We start from the raw sequence: 6,094 nt of genomic DNA on the forward strand, positions 1-6,094 counted from the left end.
ACTACTGCAGATACCTTTATCAGTGACATGCACTTTTTGCTCATCAGTGACAGGCAAGGTGCCTGTCACTAGTATGCAGTCACCGGTACTGCCTGTCATTAGTGATGGGTGACAGGCAAAAAAATATGCATGTCACTGGCATGATCAAAGGTCGCATCCATGTTGGATTCTCTAGTGACAAGCCCATTATCGTGTCTGTCACTAGTATGAATTTCAGTATTAAAAAAAATTGTGTTTCCGGCGCATACCGGTATATCATTCATTAGGAAGAATAATATTAAATTCAATGAAAGCACCATATAAATCATGTGTATTACACGGGACATATCACTCCAAAGTCAAAGTTGAAGATCACTTACAGAAAGTTTAAATATTTCTAAGATATTTAACTTACACCGGAACATTGACAAGCTCTAATGATCAATGCAGATCTTTAAGAACACCCACTCATTCTATTGGTACCATTTTTACCAGATAAAGCATATCTAATGTAAGCGACATCTAAAACAGATCATATAAGACATTCTGTGATAACTTGGCCCGTTTATAATATTGCAGCAACATCCTTCATTGGAACACAATTGTGCAAGTCTCACAACTTCAGAGCGTCATCGCTAATACCTTGCCACAGAAAAATCGCTTAATATCAAACCTTAAGTGTAGAATGAAACATTATAGTGGAAAATAATACCTAAACTCATGCGGCCAAATTTTCAAAGCATGAACCCACGAAATTATAAATCTTATATCTGTGTAACTATCTTTGAAGTTCTATAGCCACCACTTGCATCACATATTAGCTAATGGACATTCATAACGCATAGAAAGTCAAATCCGTTGTACTTCAATTGTCTGTTGCATTTAGAATGCGTTGTGATGAAACTCCCAAGAGCTATTTAACAAAAGATATAAGTTTCTAGAAATATACGTAAGATATTCATAAATTTTAACCAAAAGAACCAATAGCTAGAAAAACATGTACATATATCAAATTAAATAAGTTCATTAATCATTACACACCATATTAGGAATGATATTGTATGCCTCACAACTTTAGTTGAAAGGCTCTGCTCAAAGAGGAAGGAATATATCATCGTTGGTTCAGAAAAATGTGTATAATGTTAAATCATCATATGGTGAAAGTTTGTGGAAGTGGAAAGTGGAGTATCCTTGTTTTCTCTCGAGGTAGATAAATTCTCATAAGAATAAGCATAGACATGCTAGTCGCTTGGCTATGACAATTAGGTTCCCTCTATTTTCACCAAAATATTTTATAGTTAAGGACAAAAAAAGGATCACACTTACACAGCTTTGTAGTCAACAAGAGAATGGAGGTGACATGTTCACTGTTTCTGGTATGAAATTCAGATTCTAGCAGATCATGGATAAAACTACAAAATGGGATGTTGTAGGTGCATTTGGAGACAAGCAGGGCCATGCAAAAGATTTTATGGACATTCTGCTAATTAATACAATACAAATCAGAGAGTAATGATATCATCATTTGCTGGTGCAGCAACTACTTGAAGATGCATACACTATAACTAATCTGGAATTAACCCGAGAGGGAGAGAGAGTGTACCTATTAGCTTTGTTGTTCACTTGAGTTCCTCTAGGCCGTGTGCCCAGTAATGCCTTATATATCCATGAAATACTGACAATTAGTAAACTCCGAATGACACAAGGGTCAAGTTATAAGCATCTAATGGACTAGACCACAGTCATGTTCAATTCAGTTACGAGCATACCATAAGAACCACTCATATTCCCCTTTTCTACGGAAATAGCACGAGTGTAAATGATATAGACCACCCAAAGAATGTGTTCCTGGCTAGTGTTATATAAAGAAATAATATAGCAGTTCAGTCACATGTAAAGTCCAAGGATATTTATCTAACAGTAGCATCTTTTCTAAGCTAAGCCTAACATGACTGATTAGCATCAGACCTCGCTACACAAAATCATAGGATACATGGCCCAAACATGCCTATGACCAAGGATTTGGCTCCCGACAGGAAAAAAATCCCGGGGGTGCTCGGGATTCCCGGTTACCGCGGTAACCGGGAAATCCCACCCGGTTACCGGACGAATTCAAAATCGAAAATTCAAATTCAAAGAGAATATTCGCTAAAATTATATAGAATATTCGCTAAAACTTAAATTTTTCGCAAAAAAACAAAAAAATCGGGATTTTTTTCCTGGTTAGACCAATTCCCGGGGGTGGTCGGGATATCCGGTTCCCGGCCGGGAACCAGATTTCCCGGGCGGTAACCAAATCCCTGCCTATGACTCCACATGCTCCAGATAAACAGCTAGAAAGAATTAAGCTATTTCCTACTGCCCCTGTAGTTTTCAGCTCTTTCCCGTATACCTCAAAGGTTACAGATAATAGATATAGCCAAACAAAAAGATACATAGTAGCAATAGATGGATACCAAAAAGGCCAAGAATTAAAAAGTAACGAATCTCCACTTCTGCAGTAGTAGATATAAACTATGAGAATAGAACACGTACATTACAGCTTGCCCGACAATTTTCTGAAAATAAAACCTCCTGGCCCTCAATCCCACATACGTACGTGAGGCCTACTCCCTGATCCAAACTGCAAAGATAGGAAAATCTGGGGAGAGACTTGTATAGGATCTCTCCATTAGGTAGGATCATAGGATCAACCCAGAAAAAACATACTTTGAACAGACGAAAAAATCTGAAAATAATAAACAGCATGCATATAGGTTGTATCTACAACTCCAAGAAATTTCAGCCTAAAATCTGATCTACACTTGGAGAAACAAAAAAGACAAATTCTAATGTGAATAGTGTCAGATCTGGTTGAGTAGTATTTCACACTATTCACACTCAGATTTATCTTTTTTGTCTCTCCAAATGTATATCGAATTTGAAGTTGCAAATTTTTGGCGTTGCATATATAACATAGATGTGTGTTGTGATTTTTTTTCAGATTTTTTAAACATGTTTTGTCTTTGCAAAAAAATTGATCTCATAGATCCTATCTAAGACCTGATCCTATCCAGTCTTCCCCGGAAAATCTGCTCCTTTTCGAGTCAGCCACGGACACTGCTCTAGAAATTGCTATGGAAAATACTTCGGATCAGGCGGAGGTTGCATCGACAGGAACCTCCGGGTCGACCGCCCACCACGTGTCCCTTTCGTGGCTGAACGACCACGTCCACCACAAGGCCACGCCAACCTTATCCTCCCGACCTATCCCTCATCCCCTTCTCTTGGTCTTCATCTCATCTCACTGCTCGCGACGGCGCCCGCGCCTGCACGCTCGCCGCGTCGATGCCGGCTGTCTGTCTACGCTTTAGCGCCGCCTCCTCTCCTCCTCCAGCCGGCATGGCGCCGTCACTGTTGAAACAGGCGACAGTGCCTCTGCCATCTCGTAGGCTTTGCTGCCCCAAGCGGCAGTGACCTCTTAGGAGCCATTGTCGGCGCTGCCTCCTTGCTGCCTGTATCAAAGCTCCGAAGAGTCGCCGTTGATGCCGCAAGCTGGCGACGCCGCAGATGCTATCAGCCATACCTCATGCTGCAAAGCTTGCGGCGATGCGCCACCGGAGCTTCAAAGGTGCCTCGCCGTAGCAGTAAATGTGTGTTGACAGTACTGCAAAGGTGAGTCGGCGGAGATGCAAAGGTGCGCCGCCGTGCGCCATCGGAGCTGCAAGCAGCGAATGCCGGAGCTGCAAAGTGTGTCGTTGGACCTGCAAGCAGCGAACGCCGGAGCTGCAAAGGTGCGTCGCCGGAGCTGCAGGCGGTGACGCCGGAGCTACAAAGGTGCATCGCCGGAGATATAAGCGGCGCGCCGGAGCTGCAAACGGTGAACGTCGGAGCTGCAAAGGTGCGTCACTCTAGCTGCATGCGGCGAACGCCGGAGCTGCAAACATGCTCCGCCAGAGCTGCAAGCGATGAACGTCGGAGCTGCAAAGGTGCCTCACCCGAGCTGCATGCGGCGACCGCCGGAGCTGCAAAGGTGCGTCGCCGGAGCTGCAAAGGTGCGTCACTTGAGCTGCATGCGGTGAACGTCGGAGCTGCAAACATGCACCGTCAGAGCTGCAAGCAATGAACGTCGGAGCTGCAAAGGTGCCTCACCCGAGCTGCATGTGGCGAACGCTGGACCTACAAAGCGACGAACATCACCATTGTTGGCGCCACCTCCTTGCTGCAAACCCACCGCCCGGCGCCGCGCACGGCGCTCCGAAGATCATGCGCGGAGGCACACATGGGCTTCCTGCGCTCGAGGAGACGACGGCCGGATTGTCTCCTTTTTACTCTGCAATCTGGTGCGGTGCTGGGGTCCACCCACGTGCGAAGAAAGCGACTTGTGCCTGTTCTAATCCAACGGACACGAGCGCTCCCTTTAGAGTGATCAGACGGCTACGGAGGCGGAGGTTCGGGGCTTTCAAACCTCCGAAGGATTATCAGCGCTCTCCAAATGCTATGGATGAAACGTTGCAAAACAACTGATTACTAACCAATCGGGAGGCGGCTGCATCTGGCTAGCGAAGACGGCGGCACAACAGCTTCACGGAGACGGTCGGGCGGGCGGTGTTGGGATGCACGGCCGTCGTAGCCGGAAACGGGATCGATGGCGCGTTCGACGACCCAAGGCCGATCGATCCAGATCGAGGGTCGGGAACGACGGTGCGTCGACCTGGGTCGTGGCCGGGTCACAACCCCGTTCAATCGCTTCTGCAGTCCGTCCTTCCGCAAGAGAAAACCAGTAATATCCCACCGAAGTCCACCCGTGCACCTTATTTGTACAGTGTACGCCGGCGGCCAGCCGAATGATTTCAATCTCACGCCGCCGTCCCACTGCGGCTTGTGGTGCTCCGTTCTTCCGTCGCCGCCTGGGTAGTTGCAAGGGAAGGTCGAGGCGCCGCTTGACTTGAATAGATGAAGAATTGGATTGCCTTTTTTTACCAGTGTGATTGGGGTGGGGTGCATCGCGGGGAAGAAGCAGATGCGATGGGTCATAACTGACGTGGTAGTGGGCTGACGCGGACCTGCATATCCGTAATTTTTATTCTTACTAGTAAAATGCCCGTGCGTTGCTACGGGCGCATAAATATTTTAATGGTTCCATACTAATTAGGAGAGTACATGTCATTCACCTCTTATGAATAAGTTGTTTCTCACCTCTTAAGTACATATTGTTATGTACATGTAAAGTTTTCAAATAATTTATAGATATAGAGACATTAATCATGCATGCCTATTTTTGACAAAATGTACATGATAGTTATTTGCCAGTGGTGTCAGTAAATAATTTTCAACTATGCATCCCATGTTTTTTCCTTTTCGCTATATTGGTTTCCCTATAACTCAATCATGGATATAGCATAACAAAATACGAAGTAGAAAATAATATATGGTTTCAGGTCAGGTTCTCTTTTTGAGAAAGACGAACACCAGCACAAATCTCTCATATCGATAATTATGTTTGAAAAGGAATAAAAACCAAATTAAACAAATCTTTCAGTCACAATCTTATCACTCTGTGAATCCAACAACATAATGTCCCTGATGATCAAATTTAAATGACACTTTAGCACATACAATGTTTCATGTGACACTACTTACAACATTTAAGAAATGTTTCACATTTCACCAGGTTGAAGTAAAATCTTGTCACATGTTACCTCTTCTAAGGGAATATGTGACCTGACGCAGTACCAATCCAAAGAGCAAGGTGTGAAGGCTTGTCAGGAATGACTTAAATAATTTGACATCATTTAACAGGTATTTCACCCAATCCAAGAAGAAGAAAACCTGCACCAAGATAAAAAGGTTTGTGTTAGCTTTTCTTTTCAATGTAGTGTCACAGGAAACGTTGACTGCCAACAATTATGAGTTTAGTTAGTTGCATAAGTGTTGACTGCCAACTAACTAAACTCATAAGTGTTATGATGTTTATTGATATGCGCATTTTTATGTAGTGTCACGGGAAACCTTGACACATTTTTATAGGATTCTGCTATGCGCTAAAATCCATGATTGAAATCATCGACTGCTGATGCCTGATTGGACTACTGACTGATACGTTTTACTGGTAGTGCAGTCACTTGTACAACAT

At 44.0% G+C, this 6,094-nt stretch overlaps 1 long non-coding RNA gene across 1 annotated transcript; it reads right to left on the reverse strand.

Annotated features, from left to right (window-relative positions):
* Positions 1–698: 698 nt before the first annotated feature.
* LOC127301596 (uncharacterized) lies at positions 699–5,856 on the reverse strand. Its single transcript, XR_007852245.2, has 3 exons — positions 4,494–5,856; positions 2,515–2,620; positions 699–1,775 (listed from the first exon to the last, which is right to left on the reverse strand). It is a non-coding gene; the product is annotated as an uncharacterized lncRNA (long non-coding RNA).
* Positions 5,857–6,094: the final 238 nt, after the last annotated feature.

The sequence above is a fragment of the Lolium perenne genome, chromosome 5 (genome assembly GCF_019359855.2).
Source record: "Lolium perenne isolate Kyuss_39 chromosome 5, Kyuss_2.0, whole genome shotgun sequence".
NCBI lineage: Eukaryota > Viridiplantae > Streptophyta > Magnoliopsida > Poales > Poaceae > Lolium > Lolium perenne.